We start from the raw sequence: 26,633 nt of genomic DNA on the forward strand, positions 1-26,633 counted from the left end.
CTTCCTCTGACGGCTGAGTGGGTTGGCAACAGGCCCCCAGTGTCCGGTCTGGAGCGTGAAGTCACGAGCTCTGCTGGTCGGCTACTACGTAGCAACCTAGTGGTGCCAAAAGCCCTGGTCTGCCCTAGAAAGCCTATGTAAATTACGATTACCAGAACGCCCCCCCCAAAAAAAAAATTTGACGGATGTTTTGGCCTCAAAATGTTGTTTACTATGATCAAGTTCGATCCCCACTGTGAATTATTTAAAAGTTTACTACAAATCGAGATATTTAATTAAATAGTGATCCATTCCGAGTACTACATTTGTCGTCACACTGGACCATGTGCTGACACATACCAATCATGGGCCAGCAGGCTACGAGGAGGTTCGCGCCCTCATGCACAGATCTTTGCACGTGCACCTAAGGGGGTGTGGTGTGCTATCCAGATGACAGTGCGGAGTCAACGAGCCTGTCAAGTGGAGATGGAGGGGCTGACCAATGTCTATGGGGCTGACAGAGGATGACAGAGCGGAGAACAGAAGATGGACTTGGAGATGGAGGATTGTGCTCACACTATGTTTGAAATATCAATTTAGTATGCAATTATAATAGAATAAATAAATTATATATAAATTCCAAACTAAATCGTATGTCTAAGGTTATTTTTTATGATGACAAAATGATGCAGTTGCACAAATGATAAAGATAGTCTATAATCATATATAAATAGAGATATAATAATATAGTTCACTTTTTTCTCATGGGGCAATCCACTCCAGTTGTGATCGGTTGTTGTGATGGTAGCCCATTCACTTTTTATTTTCAGGTGGAACGATCATGGTCATATGATATCTAGACTAGATAAGGTACTCGCGCGCACTTAACTTGAGTTAATTTGAGTTTGATTTTACAAAGAGAGTCACCATGCCGGCATGTTCCGTATTTAACTGTACTAATCATCACTCGAAAGAGTCTAATCTTCATTGACTCTCTCAGGCAGGATGAAAATGACTACATCAACCATGATCCTTTGCTAGTTACGGCCACTTTCATCATGAACCGTAGCGATTTTTTGGTGCCACAGCTCCATTCAGCAATATGGCATCCTTCAAATTCAAATACTTCCGGCTTCATGTGCCATCGGGAGTTTTCCTTAGGATGACGCCAGCCCTATCACTATCTGCTGGTTTTAATGTCTAATGGTTTGGCGTTGAGACAGGGGGTAGCGAGGGGCGCAAGGGGGGCATGGGAGGGTACTGAGGCACAGGGGCAGCTGTCAGGCCCGTTAAGCGGAGAGGCCCGTTAGAGAAGCCCCTGTTAATTAGTGTTGGGTAAACTCATTTGGTCCAATCAGGGTGGCGGGCCCTCAGCGAGTATGACCCCTGACCCCTGGTGACACAGGATACAATAGGGTTAAGGTCACACTCGCTGCCTGGCCCTTATTACTCTCCATTACTCACATTACTCACCCCTCACTGGGCTCTGCTCTGCTGGGGGAGGAAGGGGGGACAAACAGCACAGACATACAATGAACCGGTTCTGTCCCTCCGAGCACTACCCTGATCTAGGGTCAGACCACTCACTGATATTATAGCTGCTAAGGTCAAAGCCTCTCTCGCCTGATGTGGGACAGGTGCCCCCTCCCTAAAACCCCTCACCGCCCAATCACCTCCCTGAGCTGCTACTACCACTCCATCCTGAAATCGTCACATAGCCCGCCCCCATCTCTGTCCCCCAACCCTTCTCCCTCTCCTTCCCAGTCCGCTCCTCATCATTAGGACATGCTGGGCCTCTACTGCCGTTTGGGTAGACTCATCAGCTGGCTGCATTATCTAAGGGCCTGTGTGGCAGGGTCACACAAACTAACTCAGCTCCTGCTGGGAACCCAGCCAAACTCACACACACACACACACACACACACACAATCACACAGTCAAGCACACACACACATAATTACACACAGAGAGAAATACACAGAGGCACGCACACGTGCACACAGCCACAAGCATGCATGCACTCGCACAGGCACACGCATTTTCTCCTGCTGGGAGAAGAGACTACCGCAAAAGCTCCACTTGTGTTAACCCATCCCCATTCTTACCCACAACATCACTTTCAGTTTCCTAACAAAGAACTGAACAAAACCTGGTCTAGGAATCTATTCAAACAAATTAAATGTTATATGAAGTATTTCTCAGTTAATAGGGGATTCTCTGATTTTTTCCCCCTTGGAAATGAAAAAGTAACCTATTTGAACACGCTTAGAGTCAAAATACAGGAAATCTAAATGAAGTCTGTAAGTCAATCACATCAAAATGCTTAAAGTACATTTAGTGTCAAACACCATAAAGTAAATGTATAGACTTAGGGAGCAGCATTTCCCCTATTCACCCTCTGGTCTCTGGCTCAGTGACTCAGTGTTCTAATGATATGTCCATGCTACAGCGCTGTGGGTTAGTGGTGTTCTTTGGTGTCGGGCTGCACTTGCATCACAAGTCACTACAAAACTATACAATTTCCATGTGTAGGACTTTCAGCTTACTACCTTCAGAGAGAGATGGGCTACAAGGGAAACAGATGGACACTGTCAGTTCAATTTATCCTTGGCAGTATTGTAGCTTATGGCAAAATAAAAAATGAAGCTTAACGCAAAATAAATAAAGTTAAACGTATTGTTTAAAATGGGATGTGTGGCTATCTGACAGCAAAATAAAATGTTACATTTGACTCCAATCACTTCGCTATTGCCAAAGATGTAAAGGATTGGCACCACTTTAGTGAAATTCAAAGAATCCCACACAAACCTATGAAAAGGAATACTCCAAACAAAACAAGTAAGTCACCATTTATCTAAACTAAGCCCTAGCCAATTACAGAATAATAGGCTAAATAGCAGAGATGAACACAGACCCATGCAGGCGCTGGGAATGTAGAGGCATGGCGATGGACTCCAGGGGCGATTTAGCTATGCCCCCTGCCCCCCTCCTCCTCCCTCCTCTAGCCAAAAGAGGTTGTTAATTTGTTGCGCTTGACCCCCGGCTTTGTGCCCACTGTGTATCTAGTTTGTAAAAAGTGCTTTTATCTGCTCTCTAAATATGTCTGAGCTCAAAGGGTTATGATGCTTTTATATCAGCCGGGAGGGGGACAATGGCAGGGGCTCGCCCCGACCCACCCCACACCCCTCTCTGCTTTCATACACACACACACACACACACACACACACACACACACACACACACACACACACACACACACACACACACACACAAACACACACACACACACACACACACACACACACACACACACAAACACACACACACACACACACACACACACACACACACAAACACACACACACACACACACAAACACACACACACACACACACACACACACACACACACACACACACACACACACACACACACACACTGTCCCCAAGCCCCACCCCCCAATACCCCCCTCTTGGCCCTTTTGGCTTCTGTTTGTGTCCCCTCTGTCTGAGGTCACCAGGACAGCACCAGGACATTCCACACACAGACCCTCTGCTCTGCTCTGCTCAGCCAGCTGGAACGGAACAGAACGGGCCGCTACCATGTATTGAAAACACAAAACACCATCCAGTCTCGCTATAGTAACGGCTATCCTCTAACTAACAACAGCTAAACATTAAAGTTCAGATTATGCCAATTATGAGCAAAGTGGATTTCTATAATGGATTACAACAATAGACTATGCCATTTAGCAGACTCTTTTATCCATACATTCTACATACGGGTGGTCCCGGGAATCAAACCCACTATCAAATAAAACAACACCTCCCAGCAAAACGCCCCTATCTGACCTAAATAACTCGTAGGCATATGTATATCTACTGATGTATGTATGTTTGTAACTGATAGATGCTACTGAAGGTAAATGTAATAATATATGAATGTATTTGGATGGAGGCCTAAAGTAATGGGTCTCTCTGTTTCTCTCAGTGTCAGTAGGACCTTTTTTGGTTCTATTGTTCTTATTTTAAATTTGTGTAGTTCAGTCCTTGAGCTATTCTTGTCTATTGACATTCTGTTTTATGTAATGTTGCATGTTTTGTGTGGACCCCAGGAAGAGTAGCTGCTGCTTCAGCAACAGCTAATGGGGATCCTAATGAAATACTAAATACTATCCGGGCGTTGCAAGCGCCATGCTCTACCAACTGAGCTACAGAGAACCAATAGACACAAATGAGGATTCATTCATTGTGGTATGTGTCAGCTCAGCTCTGGTTCCCTTGAATGATCAGAGACGTTGTCACTCATCTTATCTCCCCCAGACACATGACCATTGAATCACGTTGGCAAATTGATGTCTACAGTGCATTCGGAAAGTATTCAGACCCCTTGACTTTTTCCAAATTTTGTTAGGTTACAGCCTTATTCTAAAATGTATTACATTGTTTTCCCCCCTCATCAATCTACACACAATACCCCATAATGACAAAGCAAAAACAGGTTTTTAGACATTTTTGCAAATTTATAAAAACATTAAAAACAAAAATATTACATTTAAATAAGTATTCAGACCCTTTACTCAGTACTTTGTTGAAGCACCTTTGGCAGTGATTACAGCCTCAAATCTTCTTTGGTATGACACTACAAGCTTGGCACACCTGTATTTAGGGAGTTTCTCCCATTCTTCTCTGCAGATCCTATCAAGCTCTGTCAGGTTGGATGGGGAGCGTCCCTGCACAGCTATTTTCAGGTCTCTCCAGAGCTGTTCGATCTGGTTCAAGTCCGGGCTCTGGCTGGGCCACTCAAGGACATTCAGAGACTTGTCCCAAAGCCACTCCTGCGTTGTCTTGGCTGTGTGCTTAGGATTGTTGTCCTGTTGGAAGGGGAACCTTCGACCCAGTCTGAGGTCCTGAGCACTCTGGAGCAAGTTTTCATCAATGATCTCTCTGTACTTTGCTCTGTTCATCTTTCCCTCGATCCTGACTGGTCTCCCAGTCCCTGTCTCTGAAAAACATCCCTACAGCATGATGCTGCCACTACCATGCTAAACCGTAGGGATGGTGCCAGGTTTCCTCCAGACGTGACACTTGGCATTCAGGCCAAAGAGTTCAATCTTGGTTTCATCAGACCAGAGTCTTGTTTCTCATGGTCTGAGAGTCCTTTAGGTGCCTTTTGGCAAACTCCAAACGGGCTGTCATGTGCCTTTTACTGAGGAGTGGCTTCCGTCTAGCCACTCTACCATAAAGGCCTGATTGGTGGAGGCCACTGTGTTCTTGGGGACCTTCAATGCTGCAAAGAAATGTTGGTACCCTTCCCCAGATCTGTGCCTCAACACAATCCTGTCTCGGCGCTCTACTGACAATTCCTTTGAACTCATGGCTTGGTTTTTGCTCTGACATGCACTGTCAACTGTGGGACCTTATATAGACAGGTGTGTGCCGTTCCAAATCATGTCCAATCAATTGAATTTACCACAGGTGCACTCCAATCAAGTTGTAGAAACATCTCAAGGATGATCAATGGAAACAGGATGCACCTGAGCTGAATTTCGAGTCTCATAACAAAGGGTCTGAATACTTATGTAAATAAGGTATTTCTGTTTTTTATTTTCAATAGATTTGCAAGAATGTCTAAAAACCTATTTTTGCTTTGTCATTATGGGTTATTGTGTATATTGAGTGTAGATTGATGAGTTAAAACATTTATTTAATCCATTTTAGAATAAGGCTGTAACGTAACAAAATCTGGAAAAAAAATGTGGTCTGAATATTTTCCGAATGCACTGTATGACAAAACAAACTTTAATTATTTCAAAAAACAATAAGTTAAACCTAGACCATCAACGAGAAGAGGGATAATTAAATGTTGATAAAACTCAATTAATTAATTCACTAACATAATCAAATAGACACTCATGACCAAAGTATGTGGACACCTGCTCGTCGAACATCTCAATACAAAATCATGGGCATTATATGGAGTTGGTCCCCCCTTTGCTGCTATTACAGCCTCCACTCTTCTGGGAAGGCATTACACTAGATGTTGGAACATTGCTGCAGGGACCTGCTTCCATTCAGTCACAAGAGCATTAGTGAGGTCGGGCACTGATGTTGGGTGATTAGGCCTGGCTCGCAGTTGGCGTTCCAATTTATCCCAAAGATGTTCGATTCGATGGGGATGAGGTCAGGGTTCTGTGCAGGCCAGTCAAGTTCTTCCACACCGATCTCGACAAACCATTTCTGTATGGAACGTGCTTTGTGCACGGGGGCATTGTCATGCTGAAACAGGAAAGGGCCTTCCCTAAACTGTTGCCACAAAGTTGGAAGCACAGAACCGTCTAGAATGTCATTGTATGCTGTAGCATTAAGATTTCCCTTCACTGGAACTAAGGGGCCTAACCTGAACCATGAAAAACAGCCCCAGACCATTATTCCTCCTCCACCAAACTTTACAGTTGGCACTATGCATTCGGGCAGGTAGCGTTCTCCTGGCATCCGCCAAACCCAGATTCGTCCGTTGGACTGCCAGATGGTGAAGCGTGATTCATCATTCCAGAGAACGCATTTCCACTGCTCCAGAGTCCAATGGCGGCAAGCTTTACACCACTCCAGCCAACGCTTGGCATTGCGCATGGTGATCTTAGGCCTGTGTGCGGCTGCTCGGCTATGGAAACCCATTTCATGAAGCTCCCGGCGAACAGTTCTTGTGCTGACTTTGCTTCCAGAGGCAGTTTGGAACTAGGTAGTGAGTGTTGCAACCGAGGACAGACAATTTTTACGCGCTACACGCTTTAGCACTCGGCGGTCCTGTTCTGTGAGCTTGTGTGGCCTACCACTTCGTGGCTGAGCTGTTGTTGCTCCTAGACGTTTCCACTTCACAATAACAGCACTTACAGTTGACTGGGGCAGCTCTAGCAGGGCAGAAATTTGACTAACTGACTTGTTGGAAAGGTGGCATCCTATGATGGTGCCACGTTGAAAGTCACTGAGCCCTTCAGTAAGGCCATTCTAGTGCCAATGTTTGTCTATGGAGATTGCATGGCTGTGTGCTCGATTTTATACACCTGTCAGCAACTGGTATGGCTGAAATAGCCAAATCCACTAATTTGAAGGGGTGTCCACATACTTTTGTATATATAGTGTACCATCCCATGTTCACTGGGCAGTTGTATCATTGACCCAATGTATGCTATGATGTAGACCACGAGTAGTGTTGTTTCTATTCTGTACATTGAACAGCAGGCCTTGTCTCTCAGGTAGAGCAAGTGAACGCCAGGAACACCTGTATGAGGTGTTGGGTAATGAAAGGCCTGTTAGATGTGTGTGTGTTTGTGAGGTGTTAGTCTGTGTATGTGTCTGTAAAATGACTTTGAGGCGTGTGTGTGTGTGTGTGTGTGTGTGTGTGTACATGTGCATGTGCATGGGTGTGTGTTTGAAGTAATTTAGGAGTGCCTGTGTGTAAATTTGAGACACCATATGTCTGTGGGTGTCAGGTGTGTATGTGAGATGTGTGTATGTGAGTTATGTACGTGAGTGTGTGTGTGTGTAATGAGTGCTTCAGAGGAGCTGTGATTATTCTCGCCTCCTGCAGTGCGGGTCCTCTGGCTCTGTGGGCCCCAGAGAAAGCGCCCTGTATTTAGCGTGTGGGAACGCACATTCTGCCCCTTATCGCTGCATTGTTGCAGCCTCTCTCTTTTCTTCTCTTTTTTTAACTAATTGAATTCTTGACTCCTGAGCCACAGGCCCAGCCTGAGAGAGACGAAAGAGAAAGACATGAATTTCAGGCTTTTTCTTGCGGTTGAGTGGGGCAGAGCAGTGGGGGTGAAATTGGAGTGGGGGGGCTGGAGGGGGCGTCTCCCTGTACTTTGATACTAAAGGTCAGAGGTCAGCCTCCCTCCGTGGTGAGAAAGTGGCGAATCGGGGCGGTTTATCCAACAATCATTTTCTTTGGAAACTTTCAAAGGCATTGCCCCTGCAACATCTTTGTAGTTGTGCTTGAGGAATTCTAGACAAAACAAACCCCGAAAAAGCGCCCCTTTCTCACCTCTCCTCAGGGTAGCTTCTCCCTCCAGTGGCTTCCAGCCCCCTCTCTTTTACGAGTGGTCAGTGTAACCCCCCCTCCCTCCCCCACCCCCTAGTCTTCCCAACATACATTGTGTGCCTGCATTTTGGCGCCGAGAAATGGATTGATCTCATTGGCTCTTTGACACTGAGCGTCAAACCCTAATTGGTCCTTTGGAGTGGTCTGTTATTGGCTATCCCGTACTGCTCACCCTGTAACACATGCACACAGGTGATTCTCTGGGTGTGTGAGTGACAGCTTTTGTGGTGACTCTCTCATGGACTTCGAGTTATCTGATTAACTGATTAACACCAGTTCCAGTCAATAAATTTATCAAATTGTATTTGTATGGCTGAAGTTTTTCAAATAGCCTATATTTGTGACAAAGTGTCAGACTTAAACCCACAATGAAAATCCAAGGTGACAATGGCAAGAATTCCATAGGAGGGATAAACCTAGCTTTCATTACATTGGTCCTAGACCATTTCCTTACTCTTCCTATGGAGGAGCAATAAACAGCATCATAACTCAATGCAACAACATATGGTAGGAAATCCAATCAGCTGTGACTCCATGCTCTCTCACGTTGAATAGTGACCTGCCTCGGCAGCTCCAGCACCCCAGACTCAACCTGTTCGTTCTTGTTGGCCCAAGCCTGTCTGCAGGAAACACCTCAGTCAACTATTAACCACCTGCCCGCTTCCTTATAATTCAAAGGAACATCACCAAGAGTGGAAAGAGAGGGTGAGAAAGGAAAAGAGAAAGACAGCGATGGAGACATTGTGGGAGAGTGAAAGACCAGTAATTCAACCCATGTTCACCCTCATCCTCTGTCACTAATACCGCAAGTCCTCATATCTAATGTGTAGTCTTGGTACAGGGTTGGGGAGGTCTGTCCCTGATCATGTCAGAATCAAGTCTAAAACCCGATTCGACCCCTTTTACTCAATTGCTAATCAATTACAGAAAACCTCTTGGACATGGATCCAACAGAGCCTGGTCCTATTCCAGTAACCATGTGCCATATGAGGTGGGCCTCTGGACAGATACAGTATCCCACAGCGTGGTGTGGAAAGATACATTTGATAGAGAAAAGCAATCTGAGAGAAAAGGCCAGGGCCAGATTTACTGCTGGGATCAATCTCGTCCAGCGCAGGCAGGGACAACACGGAGCCGCATCAGCCTTGGCATTTCACTGCGGCCACAATACACCTCTCTGTAATCCTCTAACAGACCTTGAGATTATATTCACTGGAAAACTAGAGAGAGGGAGATAGAAAACAAGGGACACAGACAGAGGAAGATTACACAGAGAAAGGGGGAGCGGGGAGGATGAAGAGAGGGAGAGGGAAACATTTCAAAGCCCCCAGTTTGAACACTAGGGTCAATATAAAAATAGCAGTGGCAGTGTAGCGGAGCAGAGGAATGACCATTGGGTAATAGCAGTATAGTAGTGGTACTATTGACCACAGAAGTGGATATGACCATTGTTGGTTAGCATACACTCAATAGCATGACAGCATAACAGACAGTGTAGAAAAGCAGCTCTAGAGGAGTAGTGAAGCTACAGTACGGTCCCATCACTACAGCATGGCATAGCCACGTTAGCAATAGCATGGCAACCCCCTGTCTCCTGCTGCCCCCGCTCTCTCTACTCTTTAGATTCCTTGAGCGTGAAGCAGGGACAATTACATTTACAACACAAGGGGCTCCCTCACTCTCCCTTTCCCCACAACACCAAATAAAAAAACATGGTGCAACCACCATTTTGCTCCCTGTCGCTTTCGACTGTCCTTTAAAATAAGATAAAACATACTTTAAATTCCACTAACTGACCCTTAATCGTTAAACGATGTCATGCGACACAGTTGGAAGAGTGGAAAGCTGTACAATAAAGAGTTGGTTATCAGATTTATTTTGAGCCATTTCCTTATTGACAAGACCTGTGTCATGCAATAATTTAAAATGTATTGGCAGTACCATCACATCACTGACTCTGGCTATGACATCTCTCTCCTTGTATCCCCCTAGCTCCAGGAGTGATGAGTTTGCAGGGGTAGGTGAGTTTATAGGTTTATCAGTGAGTTGACACCTTGGTTCCAAGGGCCTTTTAATTAACCAGGTCATTGGCCAGTGTGTGGAAGGAGCAGGTCCATTATCAGGGGGCAGCAGGCTGAGGCACGGCTGCTATTTCAGCCAGCAAATTGGAGAATTAATGAAGTGGATAATCGCCCCGTACTCTCAGATCTGACGTCCTGGCTGAGCAGACAAGGCCACCGGGGCTCAGCGTGAGTGTGTGTGTCGGAGTGAGAGTAATATATACTGAAGGAGTGTGTATGTGTGTGTGACAGAGAGAGCGAGTGAGTTCATATTGTCTGTGACCCTGTCTGTGTGTTTCTAAAATAAAAGTGTGTTTGTGAAGTTGAGTTTCTATACTGAATGAATGTATGGCGGGGGGACAGGGGTCAATGAGCAGACACAGCCAGTCTCACTACAGTATCACAGTCTTCCAGGTCTACCCCATTTCTATTCCAGTCAATGAATGGAAATGTAATGCATGAATCTGAACAATCCACCCAGAAGATGATGGGTGTCTCTGATCGCCTGAATTGAACAGAGTTGACCCAGGCCCTGTCAGCCGAGGAGAGCTGCTCTCTGTGACCGTGACTCATGGTGTTTCCACTCTGCTGCGGCTTTAAGGCCAGTTTGACGGATCAGCTGCCTGCCGGTCTGGGGCAGGTGGTGAAGCAGGGATACTGTTACAACCTTGTGCGTCTGTGTGTCATTAAGGGTGTCTGTTTCTGTGTGTGTGTGTGTGTGTGTGTGTGTGTGTGTGTGTGTGTGTGTGTGTGTGTGTGTGTGGGTGGGTGGGTGGGTGGGTGTGTGTGTGTGTGTGTGTGTGTGTGTGTGTGTGTGTGAGCATCATTAAGTGTGTGGGTGTGTACATGGCTGAGCAATCAAAGGGCCTATGAAGGCAACCCCGCTTTGCCTTGATATCCTGTTTTTTCACCTCTCTTGATCCCTCTTTCACTGTTCCCCAGACCACCTGAGGGAAATAAATATTGTCCTACGCAGTAAAAGAGGACAATGAACCCACTGCTAGGGTTCATCTAGCCCCAACCTCAACCATCACCTAAACCCAAATTGGTGGCTGACAATTGTTTACATGCCAATGGCATTACCGAAGCCAGGTTGTTGTACTGGACCATGGGGGTGTCAGGGGTGGAGTGTAGTGGGATGTGGAATCACACGCAGGACACAGAGATATAATCCAAAGCTCTTTAGTGAAGTCCGTAGTGCACGCCAAAACCGGCAACAGGCCACAGGCGAAAACAAACGCACACTAGACAGTCAAAGTAAGTATGCACAACGTGCAGGTCTCTCTATTACAACCCGAAAATTAGAGAGAACAAAATACAGAGGACCAAACAACCACACGACAGCAGAACAATTACACACAACCCCTGACCTAACACGAGGGAACTAAATAGGGTGCCTAATGAAACTAAACAACGAACAGGTGTGACAAACAGACAAAACCAATCAAACAAGAAACATCGAACGGTGGCAGCTAGTACTCCGGAGACGACGACCGCCGAAGCCTGCCCGAACAAGGAGAAGGGGCCGCCTCGGCCGAAACCGTGACAGTACCCCCCCCTTGACGCGCGGCTCCAGCCGTGCGCCGCCCCCGGCCTCGGGGATGACCAGGAGGACGCGGAGCAGGGCGCGTAGGATGACCACGATGGAATTCGGTCAGAAGAGACGGGTCCAGGATGTCCCTCCTCGGCACCCAGCACCGCTCCTCCGGGCCGTACCCCTCCCACTCCACGAGATATTGGAGACCCCCCACCCGGCGTCTCGAATCTAAGATGGCCCGAACAGTGTACGCCGGAGCCCCCTCGATGTCCAACGGGGGCGGAGGAGTCTCTTCTATCTCAAAGTTCTGGAGTGGACCAGCTACCACCGGCCTGAGGAGAGACACATGGAACGAGGGGTTAATATTTTTGTAATCAATGGGCAGTTGTAACCTGTAACACACCTCGTTCAATCTCCTCAGGACTTTAAAAGGCCCCACAAACCGCCGACCCAGCTTCCGGCAGGGCAGGCGGAGGGGCAGGTTTCTGGTTGAGAGCCAGACTCGATCTCCAGGTGCGTACACTGGACCCTCACTGCGGTGGAGGTCGGCGCTCGTCTTCTGTCGACGGATGGCTCGCTGCAGATGGACGTGTGCAGCGTTCCACGTCTCCTCCGAGCGCCGCACCCACTCATCCACAGCAGGGGCCTCGATCTGGCTCTCATGCCAAGGTGCCAGAACCGGCTGGTACCCTAACACACACTGGAAAGGGGTTAGTTTAGTGGAGGAGTGGCGGAGAGAGTTCTGTGCCATCTCGGCCCAGGGCACATATCTCGCCCACTCCTCCGGCCGGCCCTGACAATATGACCTCAGAAACCTACCCACATCCTGGTTGACACGTTCGACCTGCCCATTACTCTCCGGGTGGTAACCCGAGGTAAGGCTCACCGAAACCCCCAACCGTTCCATAAACGCTCTCCAGACTCTGGAGGTAAACTGGGGGCCTCGATCAGACACTATATCCTCGGGTACCCCGTAATGCCGGAAGACGTGAGTAAATAGAGCCTCAGCGGTCTGTAGGGCAGTAGGAAGACCCGGCATGGGAAGGAGACGACAGGCCTTCGAGAACCGATCCACAACGACCAGGATGGTGGTATTCCCCTGTGAGGAGGGAAGGTCGGTAACAAAATCCACCGAGAGGTGAGACCAGGGTCGTTGTGGAACGGGCAGGGGTTGTAATTTACCCCTGGGCAAGTGTCTGGGCGCCTTACACTGGGCACACACTGAGCAGGATGAGACATAAATCCTCACATCCCTGGCTAACGTTGGCCACCAGTACTTTGTACTAAGGCAGTGCACTGTCCGGCCAATACCTGGATGTCCAGAGGAGGGTGACGTGTGAGCCCAATAAATAAGCCGATCCCGGACCTCGAGCGGGACGTACGTCCGACCCACCGGACACTGTGGAGGGCTAGGGTCGGTGCGTAATGCCCGCTCGATCTCCGCATCGACCTCCCATACCACCGGTGCAACCAGACAAGACTCAGGTAGTATGGGAGTGGGCTCCACGCACCTCTCCTCTGTGTCATACCGCCGAGACATGGCATCTGCCTTCCCGTTCTGGGACCCAGGGATGTAAGTGATCTTAAACACAAACCGGGCGAGAAACATAGTCCATCGAGCATGGCGAGGATTCAGTCTCCTAGCTGCCCGAATGTACTCCAGGTTACGGTGGTCGGTCAGAATGAGAAAAGGGTGTTGAGCCCCCTCAAGCCAATGCCTCCACACCTTTAGGGCCTGTACCACGGCTAACAGCTCCCTGTCCCCTACGTCATAATTCCGCTCCGCCGGACTGAGCTTCTTAGAATAAAAAGCACAGGGGCGGAGTTTAGGTGGTGTGCCGGACCATTGTGAAAGAACAGCCCCGATACCGGCTTCCGACGCGTCCACCTCCACTTGGAATGGTAAAGTGGGATCCGGGTGCGCCAGCACTGGAGCCGAGGTAAACAGGTCCTTCAGTCTCCCAAAAGCCCTGTCCGCCTCAGCTGACCACCGCAAGCGCACCGGACCCCCCTTCAGAAGGGACGTTATGGGAGCTGCCACCTGTCCAAAACCCCGGATAAACCTCCGGTAGTAATTCGCAAAACCCAAGAACTGCTGCACCTCTTTAACCGTGGTTGGGGTTTGCCAATTACGCACGGCTGACACACGGTCAACCTCCATCCTCACCCCTGACGCAGGCAACTGATAACCCAAAAAGGAGACCGACTCCTGGAAGAACAGACATCTCTCGGCTTTGACATACAGGTCATGCTCCAACAATCTCCTCAATACCCTGCGCACCAGGGCTACATGCTCGGCACGAGTAGAACTGTACACCAGAATATCGTCTATGTACACCACTACTCCCTGCGCCTGCATGTCCCGGAAAATCTCATCTACAAAAGATTGGAAGACTGATGGAGCATTCATTAACCCGTATGGCATGACGAGATACTCGTAATGACCGGAGGTAGTACTAAATGCTGTCTTCCACTCATCGCCCTCTCTAATGCGCACCAAGTTATATGCGCTCCTGAGGTCCAATTTTGTGAAGAACCGTGCCCCGTGCAATGACTCCGTCATAGTCGCAATCAGCGGGAGTGGATAACTATATTTCACAGTCACCTGATTGAGACCGCGGTAATCAATACACGGACGCAAACCTCCATCCTTTTTCTTCACAAAAAAGAAGCTCGAGGACGCGGGAGAAGTGGAGGGCCGTATGTATCCCTGTCTCAGAGACTCGGCAATGTATGTCTCCATTGCCCTCCTCTCCTCCTGTGACAAAGGATACACATGGCTCCGCGGGAGCGCAGCTCCTGCCTGGAGGTCTATCGCACAATCCCCCTGTCTATGAGGCGGCAACCGTGCCGCTCTTGTCTTGCTAAACACGAGTGCCAAATCCTCATACTCAGGTGGAATGTGCAGTGCGGCCATCTGGTTCGGACTCTCCACCGAGGTCGCCCCTACGGAAACACCCAGACATAGCCCCTCACATTGAGCAGACCACCCTTTAAGAGCCTTCTCTCGCCACGAAATCGTAGGATCATGGGTAATCAACCAGGGAAGCCCCAGTACCACCGGATACGCAGGAGAGTCGATCAGATAGAGTTGAATCGTCTCCTCATGACCCCCCTGCGTCTTCATCCTAAGTGGCGCTGTGACCTCCCTAATCAACCCAGATCCTAACGGACGACTATCTAGGGCATGTACAGGGAAATGATTATCAACTGAAAGGAGGGGAATCCCTAACTCAACACAGAATTTACGATCTACAAAATTCCCAGCTGCGCCTGAATCTACTAGCGCCTTATGCTGGGAACGAGGTGCAACCTGTGGAAAACAAACAGGTATGGTTATGTGTACGACAGAAAGCTCTGGGTAAGTGGGGCGCCTACTCACCTGGGAGGACTCCCCAATGTGTGGTCTGCCGTCTCCTCCACCAGGGGACCCTCCCCAGCACCTAGCCGCGGTGTGCCCTCCACGGCCACAGTTGGTGCAGGGGACGGCCCCCCTCGGGCTCCTTCTTCTCCCTCCTCTAGCGCCAGCACCTCCGAGCTCCATCGGGCTCGGCTCGGAGGCGCTGGAGGGTGGAATGGGCGACCCCCACCTGGGACGTCCGCGGTTAGCGAGCAGGGTGTCCAGCCGAATGGCCATGTCCACCAACTGGTCAAATGAGAGTGTAGTATCCCTGCACGCCAACTCTCTGCGGACGTCCTCCCTGAGGCTGCAACGAAAGTGGTCTATGAGGGCCCGCTCATTCCACCCTGCATCTGCCGCTAGAGTCCGGAACTCCAGCGCAAACTCTTGAGCGCTCCTCATCCCCTGCCGGAGGTAGAATAGACGCTCCCCCGCCGCCTTCCCCTCTGGTGGATGGTCGAAGACCGCACGGAAGCGGCGGGAGAACTCCGCATAGGTGATAGTGGCGGCGTCTATTCTCCTCCATTCGGCGTTGGCCCACTCCAACGCCTTGCCGGTGAGACAGGAGATGAGGGCGGAAACGCTCTCGTGTCCCGAGGGCGCCGGGTGTACGGTGGCAAGGTAGAGTTCCACTTGTAACAGGAACCCCTGACACCCGGCAGCGGTGCCGTCGTACGCCCTCGGGAGCGAGAGCCGAATCCCACTGGGTTCCGGTAGTTGGACGGGCGGGCTGACCGATGGTGATGGTGCGGTAGGTGGGGGTGTGGGTACCCCGCTGGTCTCCCATCGATGGAGGGTGTTCATCACTCGGTCCAGGGTGTGCCCGATTTGGGTGATCCGATCTTCTTGACCACGAAGGCGCTCCTCCATGATCTCGGTGGGTGCGGGTGCTCCTGCTGATTCCATCAGATGGTGTGTAATTCTGTCAGGGGTGGAGTGTAGTGGGATGTGGAATCACACGCAGGACACAGAGATATAAATCCAAAGCTCTTTAGTGAAGTCCGTAGTGCACGCCAAAACCGGCAACAGGCCACAGGCGAAAACAAACACACACTAGACAGTCAAAGTAAGTATGCACAACGTGCAGGTCTCTCTATTACAACCCGAAAATGAGAGAGAACAAAATACAGAGGACCAAACAACCACACGACAGCAGAACAATTACACACAACCCCTGACCTAACACAAGGGAACTAAATAGGGTGCCTAATGAAACTAAACAACGAACAGGTGTGACAAACAGACAAAACCAATCAAACAAGAAACATCGAACGGTGGCAGCTAGTACTCCGGAGACGACGACCGCCGAAGCCTGCCCGAACAAGGAGAAGGGGCCGCCTCGGCCGAAACCGTGACAGGGGGTTGTCCTGAGGGGGCAGGACTCTCATGTATGATGTTAGTGTAGCTGTCTGAGTATTTTGGGACATTCTAGGCATGTACGTACCTCTGTGTGGGACTAATAGCCACAGACCACACCTTGTCATTCATGGGGATAGTGCCTCTGGGGCAGTTGGAAGACAAAGTCCAAATCTAAAAGAAAACATTAGGAAAATACTAACATTAAAACCATTGTAAATGCAATAAAACCATGGTTGTCTGTGGTTGACAGTACATGCTAATATGCCACAGGGTGGAACACACAGAGTTTATGATGGCAATTAATTGGGCCAGCTTGGCAATTTATTCGCCCAGCTTGCATTTGACACACACTCTTGGGTTGCCACCCAATGGGACACTACAGTGGAGCTCTGTCAGCCAGTATAATTTAAGGAAACTGACACATTGGTTGCTAGTATATTAGTGTGTCTTACCCGGGCTGTTCTGTCTCTGGAGCCGCTGACGATCAGTCCTCCTATGCAGTCCAAGCAGTTCACATCCTGCTTGATTACTCTACAGGGAACCCATTCCTCCTGTGGTGCACCAGGATCTTACTATCACTGAAAGAGACAGATAATAGTTAATCATAACAGACATGAGTACATTGAGTGGAATATGATGTCTTTGATTGAGAGTGTACTTCTATGGCTGTGGGTCTGCAGTATTGATGATGCTTCTATTTTCTTTAGTCTAAGTATGTTCACAGCAAGAATGGCAAATGAGTACTGAAGCAAAATGCTGGACTGAACTTTAACCACTGATATTATTCCTTACAGGAGTTTTGGTCAAGGTTATTACTGCTCATTACCTTCCTCCACTAATGAGGTGTGTGTCCGTCACAACAAATCGACACATCTTCCTGGTGTCCTGAGAACAGAGCCAAGGGGCTTCGCTGGAGCCTCTCCCTGTCCGGCCTCAGATAGTACACTCCGATGTCTGCAGCCTGAGACAGATACAGCACATCCCCATCTAGATGTATCCATGGCAACAAGCTGTGGGGGGAACACACAATCAAAACATATGTTTTTCTACACCTCGCTTCAGACGTTACGGATTGAGGTGACACAATGACTAAAAGGTGAGAATGATCCTCCCTCTAGTTGAAACCTTGTCAATGGCACAACCAGAAGGGAACACTTTTTAAAGTAATCTAGGGATGGACAATAAGCCAACCATTGACTCTCTGGATAGTGCTTAGCAGTACTCCTAATGAGCTTCTCAGCCCCAACATCTAGAACTATAAGCTATTCAGCAACCATTTTTCAGACATTAACAACTAAATATCTAATACCATTTAGTTGTATACAGCTTTATAAAAACAAACTAACAATAACTCTACAGGAACTCATTATCAATTATTTATCCCTAATCCTTCACCTGCCAATCTCTGTTGTGTGTTCAGTGGGGCTAGAGATGAGATGGATTAGGGTAACTTCTGAATCTACACTATGGTGCCATGAGGCCAAAACTCACAAGCACACTCACTTAATCCTCCATTTGAGCATGACTTCCTTTCTGCAGATCCCATGGCTCCAGTTCTGAGATACCTTCACTCTGTCATTCAGCGGGACGTGGGGATACCTGTAACATGGACAGTGATGTGATAACACAATTATAACCCCTGAAGAATAAAAAATAAATCTAACCTCTGAACAGACAATGCTCACAAACAATTCCCAAAAGGCTTTGAATTACAGAATTGCATGATATGAATATCACAAGGCATAGTGGGATGCCTCAAACAGAACGATATTGTTTATATGCATGATGCAATGAGGATCTAGATGGGATAAAAGCAGCTAGAAAGATACAAGACTTGTCAGACTTCAACTCAACACTGTCATCCAGGGCTGGGTTTCCCAAAAGCATCGTAGCACTAAGATCATCTTAATTCCATTGAAACTAAATGGACGATATATTATCTTAGTACTACGTTGCTTTTGGGAAAACCCAGCCCAGAATAGTAGCATATGTATTCACATGTGTTCAGGAGGCCTGTGCCAGAGGGGGTGGATACGGGCTGGAGGAAACAGCCTGCTCCTCTCACAGAGCTGAGGGATGTGGTATCCTGTAGCTCTCAGCAGGAACGCCAAGTTCATTTACACTGGCATTAGGCTGCATCTCAAAGGAGACCCATGGTTTGATTAGAGTGGCTGTCACTGTGGCACATGGAGCTGTGCTGGGGGGAGGAGGCAGTGATGCCAGAATGGCTCAGGTCCAATTCACAATGTTAGGTTCTCTAGACCAGTCAGTCAGACTCAGGGCTTCCACAGCAGCAAGTGGGAAGAAATTGGCTATTTCTATTTCTTACAATTAATGTATCATGAAATACAGTGTCGTCATGTCAACGTAACTACAGTCATTGACTGAGTATTTTATTCCCAGCATTATGTAGCACCATGGCTGTGTGCATGGACGGCTTGTTCAATAGGGCGATATGGGCGACGCACTGCCAAACGGGAAAAGGAAGGGATTTTTTTTCTAATCAATTATATCACGGCAACAGCAGTTATCAGTGTTCACGTCTGATCTGCCAGCCACTAAATGTCAAATCAGGCTAAAGTCATGCTTCAAATGGCCCCGCCCGTTTTTTGGGCGATTTCAGTCAGGTTGAAAATCGCCCAGAAGTCTCTCATAGCCTGTCATGTAAAATCTATTTTTTTCACATTTCAAAGCTTTCAATACATTCTCTATGGGTGTCTGTGTGCATGCACTTACGCGCTTTCGTCATACGTGACGTAACGTTGAACGTAACTAAGACAATGGCGGCTATCAGCGTCTATGTTGCGACCTGCAGTGTGGCGTTATTTTATGTTTTTAATTTGTAGACTTAGTTTACAAACATTCTGCAAACATTCTGCTTTGGACTGATCTTCGGTTTTGGACTGATCTTGTTGATCGTGTACATACCCGCTACGAACGGACTAAATAATGAAAACGCTGCTGGCAGCGGAATCCCAATACAGCTGGGAGACTTGACTGGATGACAGAGTCCCGGACAGAGAGGTGGAGCCGGCCACCTTCACCCTGGTCAGAGCGGACCGCGATCCTGGTAAGAGAGCGACTCTGTACCCCGACATTGAACTGCTTTCTGTGTCATTGAACCTTACTATTGTTGATAAAAACAAGTTTACTGGAGAACGGAGAAAAAGTAGAGACTTTTGGACAAGGTGGATAATTGTATAATATAAGGCAGTTTATTCAGAGGTAAAGATATCTGCAATCGCGTGCACGGACCCGTTCGTCAAACTCGTAGGGAGTTTATCAGAAGAGCCCCTAAACATTGTGTGCTGACATTTTATACAATAAAATGAAGTAGGTTGAATCTAGTAGTTCTGATCTTCTGATTGGTCCTGATGAGTTGGGCGATGTCACCTCCAGGCTAGTGTCACTGTTGCATTGGCTCTGAGTCGGGTTCTCTGTCTTCAGATGTTCAGCCTAAGAGAAGAGGATTTGTGTGTGTGTGTGTGTGTTTGTTATCAGTGTGTGTGTGTGTGTGTGTGTGTGTGTGTGTGTTTGTTATCAGTGATGATGTGTGTGTGTGTGTGTGTGTGTTTATCAGTGATGATGTGTGTGTGTGTGTGTGTGTGTGTGTGTGTGTGTGGGTGTGTGTGTGTGTGTCCTCAGGGCAAGAACTCGTGAGTTGGAAGAACTGAGAGACCTATGGCGTGGGTGTTATCCTTAGCCACCTGCTGACAAGGCTGACAAGATAGGACTCTTGTTCATTGTATTGAATACAAAGGCCCAACACAAAATGGGTCATGCACAAGATTTTAGTCAGACCAAGCTATAACATTATATATTTACTACGACAGTACATTCAACCAAAAGCTAATATAACAAAGGCATCAGAGATTATTTATAATCTGTCACAGAAACTGGAATCCATCTCCCCAGATCAGTCAATAAATGCTTCTGGTATTGACTTATATGCTGCCCCTGTCTTCATGTTGTTGCTGGACATATCTTTTTAAAAATGTGTGTAGGTCACCTAAATCATCAGAAAAATTGCCCCTCCTGAGAATTTTTTCAGGAGCCGCCACTGGCTGTGTGCAATAAGGAATGTGTTATTATGCAGCTACAACTTATTTATAAATGCTGTTAGTTCTATCTATAGAGGGTATCTGCATTCATTTTTACAAAGAAACAGCATCCATTTTTACAAAGAAACAGAAACGTATTCCTGGGGCACCATACTGAAGCATTGTAGCCCATGCACACTACATGCTACGGTGTTGCATAATTGTGCATCAAGGAGGACAGCGGTGTTACTGGCAACTGTGGCAAGCCGGGTAAAGATGTAAACAACCTCTGGGAAGTCATGATGCTTACTTATCATAAAACGACCACTGTAGCCTACTGTACGAATAACAAATGTATTTCTTACACATCTGCTCCTTGTCATGAAATTCCAGTGTTATGAACTCTTTCGCTATCTTCCTAAATACTGCGTCCCGATTAGCAAAATGGTAAATTGTTTTGCAAACTTGAGAAAGGCGACTCAAAGACTTTCACATGATGTGGTAGAGCACATCCTCTAATAACTGGAATAAGAACATTTTTAAGTTCTTATTGAAGAAGGTTTCTCTTTTCCGTTTATGTATTGCCCTTTCTCTATGAGGTGTACTGCCTCTTCTGTGGTAGTAAAATAATAATAATAATAATAATAATAATAAAGCGGTAAACAGTATTCCATGTTTTCAGAGCGCGTGAACAGAGAAGACACAGGAAGCCAAAACAGTAACGTGGTGACGTCGTGCGACGTAATGACGTCATAAACCTATAACCTGTTGCTCTATCAGGGTATATGTAACCTAACGTAGCAGGCGTGAAAGAAACGCCTGAAAGAAACGCCTGAAACTAGATCACCTACAGTTAAGGATGGAGTGTTGCCTTGTTAACGTCCAAAAGAAGTCCTGTCAAAGGCTCTCTTTCCATTTCTCCTGAAAACGGGAACATCCGGTTGTTGGGGACTTGGTATATGAAATTAAATGTCTCACTCTCCAATTACTATATTGGTTGTATTTTCAACAGTATTAGCAACAGTGACATGTATTGCTTGGCTATACTGTGACATTTTGAGGTGTTGAAAACCTACACACACATTCCACGGTGCTCTATAGCTAATTTCAACAACTGCGGTTAAGGTAATTTTTGTTTTATTGTGCAGCTTTATTTACTAACTCTGAGTTCAGGCTTGTCATCGCTTGGCCAGGTGGCCTCTTTGGCTGTTTCTCCTCGTCTTTCCTGTTTTCTATTGGCCATTCTGGCATGGGCATGAGTTCCCCGGCAGCAGACATGCTCCGTGGCTTGTGGAATGCCCCTCGGCCCCTCAGTCCTTCTCCTCTCTCCCTCCTCTGGTCCGTGGCATATTGACTGACCCAGTCGCTCTGATGTTTTTGTTGTGGGGTTTTTTGTATGGCGAGCTTCTTGTCATTGCTGGCGGACCCCCATCTTGTCGGTATTTAAAGCTGTCATTGTCTGACATGTTTTTCTATTACAGCCACAATGGGCCCATTTGATCAAGGGTTATGGTATGTGATAGGTTGTTTGATCAGAGGTCATGGTGTGTGATTGGCAGAAATGCAGCTCCTAGGTGGCAGTTTCTATTTAGACCAAAGTGGCAGCGTAACCTCATCTCATTCAGCGTTGTGACTGTGTTGCTCATAGAGAGGTGACCGAACTGAGACCAAGTTCCTCGCAACAACTGGACGGTGACCAGGTCAAACACAGGCGACCAGGTCAAACCACTATAGGACCATGGGACCACATCAACATTATGATTTAGAAAACAACAATATAATTGACTATCTGTATGTATCTGACTAATACAGTTTCTAAGCAGAAAGCACCTGTGGTTCTTGGGATGATGCCAACTGTGAAATACTAGAATACTGTGAAAAAGAGTACTGTGGAAAAGGCTTTATAATACAAAGAACAATTATTTTAAAAAAACATCAAAGTGTTTCATTTTCTCTGGAAAAGTTTGTATGACATTGTAAATCATGTGAGCATAAACCAAAGAGAACCACTTATGTTAAATCTATCTGCATGCTAAATATTGCTATTTTTCACCTGCAGTACTAAGGAATCCATGTCCAGAATTTAAGGTTATTCACCAAAGACATTAAAGTACCAAAAGTCGTACAATGGTGAAATTACTACTAATATCGTCCATTCAACTGTCGTAAAGCTTAACAGTTTAGTGTCAGTAGCATCAATTTGTGCACATTCACATCATGAGGGTGCTCTAGCCTTCAGTTACAACTGGCAACCCCAAAAGTCTTTGATCAGCTGTGCATAACGGCACATCATTGAAATATGCAGATAGTTTCTTAGAGACGTGTCCTCTGTTGAAAGCTGCACACACTGAAAGGCCATGTCCCAAACACTGGGACGTCTAAAAAAATCATTTATGGTCGGGTTTCCAGCTGAACTGACATGGCTAAAAGGAAATGAAGAAGTTGGGAGGAGAGAGCTGGGGAGCGGAGGGATACGCTAGGGGGGGCCAGGGGGGTCTTCCCTTTTGATCTTTTTAGGGCAGAGAGGGGGGACTCTCCCTGAGCGGGCAAACACATTTAACTGGTAATTGTTCAGATCATTCTGACAATCAGTCTTGGAAATGCATGGACAAACAAAAGTTTACAGCTCCAATTGGAAAAGTCATCAGGTCTCCTGTAAGGCCCATATATAAACAATGAAACGTATGAGTTGGAGCTCCACTTTGATCAGTGTTTGCGTTTCAATTATCCAGCTTGGTTTGGCTGCTGGCTCTTCCCTAACATTGAAGGAAGAATAAGGACATGGATTTAAGGGGATCTCTGTCACTTGGAAGGAAAATCAATACAACTAGTATTCTAGGCTCTAAGAATGAAATGAGAAAAATGAGAGTTAACTGTGCTCTATTTTTGGACAGTATCAAACACTCAGAAACCTCAAACCCACTTGGTCATTGATTGCTGCTTATTGTGGGTTTCCTGTTGTTTTTTGTTATATTCTCTATATTGAGAAAAATAGATGGTAAACACACCTGAGACCTCAGTATGAGTCTCCTGATCAGGAAGATAATAAAGGAAAGTTTGTGGTATTTGATCGTACACAAAAGTCAGTTTAACCAGGCTGTTTGTCCAGGACAGTATTTTACTTTTTCCCCTCTCTATATTAATTAAGATATATTTAGATGTTATGAGTGTTTTTTGATCAGGGCAGTTTGTGTCAGTTTGCAACAGTGCTGCTTAGGGAGGCAGGGTCGCGCTCCCTGCTCACCCCTGCTATTCTACGGTCTCCGCGGGGGGGGGGGGCTAAATTGCTCCCTAAGCAAATGAAGAAGGTAGTTCTTGTTTATCTGGGGTTAAGGATGATGGTTGTGGCTCAATAAAAAATGAAAGAAAGCAATTTTACCCCGTTTCTGCAGCAGAATTGCTCTGGATTTGCATGGCATCACAGGCTACACAGAAGGTGTGACTTTTCCCACAACCTGCTCCTTCCCCAGTGTCCATTGGGGGTTTAGAGTCATAGGAGCCACACAGAGCCATAATGGAGTGGGCAGACTAGGGATTCACTGCAGAGAGCCCAGGGGGACAGAAACTCTGTTAATCCATCATGGAAGGACTCAATCAGATTAATGTCAAGTATTGTGAATAGACCTTTTAATTCAGTCCTCAAGTATTGGAAGAGCATTTCAACACCTAAGCACTGACTTAACAGTTAAGATGTGAGGTTAGATACATGAATAGATACGGTAAAATATAACAATGTCTTTCAATTAATCTACAGGGCTTCGAAGCAGAAAGGAGGAGGGGGGGGGGGGGGGGGGGGGGGATAAAATCATGACCATAGAATAAAAAAGGCATTTGGGATAATGATCCTCTCCAAGACAACGTAATTCAGTCAACATCGAAATACAGTTGTATGTACCGAATGATATACAGTAAATCTTAGACATAAGTGTTCTGGACAAATAAGGGACATTACATTTACATTTACATTTTAGTCATTTAGCAGACGCTCTTATCCAGAGCGACTTACATATTTTTTTTATACCAGCCCCCCGTGGGAATCGAACCCACAACCCTGGCGTTGCAAACGCCATGCTCTATCAACTGAGCTACATCCCTGCCGGCCATTCCCTCCCCTACCCTGGACGACGCTGGGCCAATTGTGCGCCGCCCATGAGTCTCCCGGTCGCGGCCAATTAGAATCTACAATGAACAGACTCCTTGAAGTATGAGCTGCCAGTGAAGCCTGCCATTAGACTTTGCTCTGCCATACAGAGCTCAACCAGAAGGCCTTACTATGCCTTAAGTAGAACACACACCAGAACGATGGGCGGCCTAGTGCAACCGAGTGCCTCTGACCAGAATATCGGACGTCATTTTCTGTTCATTTTTCGACGATTCTACACCACTCGGCAAGTGGTCCCTGTAACACACAGTGGTCATATCAAGAGACGGAACAGCTGCCTACTGTGCTTGGCCGCCCGTTCTGATATGTGTGGGGTTTTACAGAGATGCATCACCAGGTCTTGTTCTGCCATGCAGAGCTGCATCAAGAGAACCTTCTGTAGCAAGATACTTCTGCTTAGTCTGATAAGGGGGATCAAGAGAAGCAGAAGGGGTCAGTAGACAACTTCTTGGAAGGACATTAATCCCTGGAGACACTGTGGCCAAGGAGTTGTCAGAACCCAACATCCCTCACTCAGCACAGCTCTCCGCCCATGAGGACACTGTCCACAAACAAACAAACACACACAACGGGGCTGTCCAATCAGATTATAAACACACACACCAGTGCTGTCCAATCAGATTAAGCCCTGAGGTGTTAAAGGAGTGAGATGAAAGAAAAACAGCCGTCTGCACACAAAGAGACACTGACAGTTACTGAACCTGGAGAAACCAAAGCCTTAAACAAACACATTGATATCATCTCTGGAGGACCAAGCAGTAGAAGACCAACACACTTCTATATGCTAAAGAGCTCCAACATCAGTGACCTGCTGTAGTCTTACACTGCTTACTATAGACTGATGCCTGGTCTTCTAGGGGGCTAAGAGTTGCATTTCAAACAGGGCAGAACAGGAGGGAATCTATACCTAACTCTTTATCAAATTTTACAGATATATTTTTCTACTGCAAGGTTAGAAGACGAAAAAATGTCCCACTTTAAAGTTGACATTTCTAAGATCAACTCAGAGAAACGACAAATAGAAAGAGATCTCTATTAATAACAGAGTTCAAGGTTTTTAGATGTATGCATAAAGGATTTGAAGCCTGGGAAGGGATGACCTTCTGTGTCATGTATCATTAGAATGCTTATGTGATCCAAGTGACCTGTGCGTGTGTGTGGAGTGACTTAAGCCATCTCCAGTGTGTGCTTAATGATACTTCCACTTCCCAAGGCAGTTCAATGAGTGTACAACAACCACTTAACAAACAAGAGTTTAATATCAGTATTCTAATGTACATTTATTACACATTTTAAATAAATATTCCATCATTAAAATTATTTGCACACATCCTCAAATAAAAATAGATTTATATATGTATAAAAACAGACAAACAAAGGGCAACAAAATCAAAGGGGGTTTCCTACATGTCAATGCATTTTTACATCTCTAGTTTAGTTATAACTATAGCAAGAAACCTGTGATTATCAATGTAGCTGCCACATTTTCCATTGTGTGTACTTAAAGCTCTATTTGCTTTAACTGTGTTTGTCTGTATAGAATTCCAGAAGTAGCAAGGTCACACCAGAGTGTTCAAAACAGAGGTGGCGTGGCTGTGTGTAAGACTGAATGCGACATTACTCAATACTGCGCTCCTGAACGCAGCATTGATGCTTTGTGTGTGTGTGTGTGTGTGTGTGTGTGTGTACTGTATGTGTCTCTGAACGCAGCATTGATGCTTTGTGTGTGTGTGTGTGTGTGTGTGTGTGTACTGTATGTGTCTCTGAACGCAGCATTTTCTGGCAGTGCGGTCGATCAGGGCCCTTCAAGTCTCTTGGAGCAGCAAGTGTGAGTCCAAACGACTCTGAACCATCAAACAAAAGCAAAAACACAACCTAAAATACAGAGACGATAAAAATTTCACGCTCTACTAAAACGTCAGCACCCCAAATGTCCGATGATGAGTTATGTGCATCTAAAACCAACTTAACACAGGTCAGTACTAAAAGTCTCAAG

At 46.7% G+C, this 26,633-nt stretch overlaps 1 pseudogene across 1 annotated transcript in view; it reads right to left on the reverse strand.

The window, feature by feature from the left end:
• LOC311134616 (F-box/WD repeat-containing protein 4-like) overlaps nt 1–21,140 on the reverse strand; it is a 49,733-nt pseudogene extending 28,593 nt beyond the window's left edge. Inside the window, exons 1-5 of the transcript in view lie at nt 20,841–21,140; nt 17,939–18,034; nt 17,262–17,445; nt 16,888–17,013; nt 16,521–16,606 (exon numbers count right to left, since the gene is read on the reverse strand). The product of the transcript in view is annotated as an F-box/WD repeat-containing protein 4-like (transcript). The remainder of the gene's footprint in view (nt 1–16,520; nt 16,607–16,887; nt 17,014–17,261; nt 17,446–17,938; nt 18,035–20,840) is intronic.
• Between the last annotated feature and the right edge of the window lie 5,493 nt (nt 21,141–26,633).

This window comes from Coregonus lavaretus (assembly GCF_964263955.1).
Source record: "Coregonus lavaretus genome assembly, chromosome: 1".
Classification (NCBI taxonomy): domain Eukaryota; kingdom Metazoa; phylum Chordata; class Actinopteri; order Salmoniformes; family Salmonidae; genus Coregonus; species Coregonus lavaretus.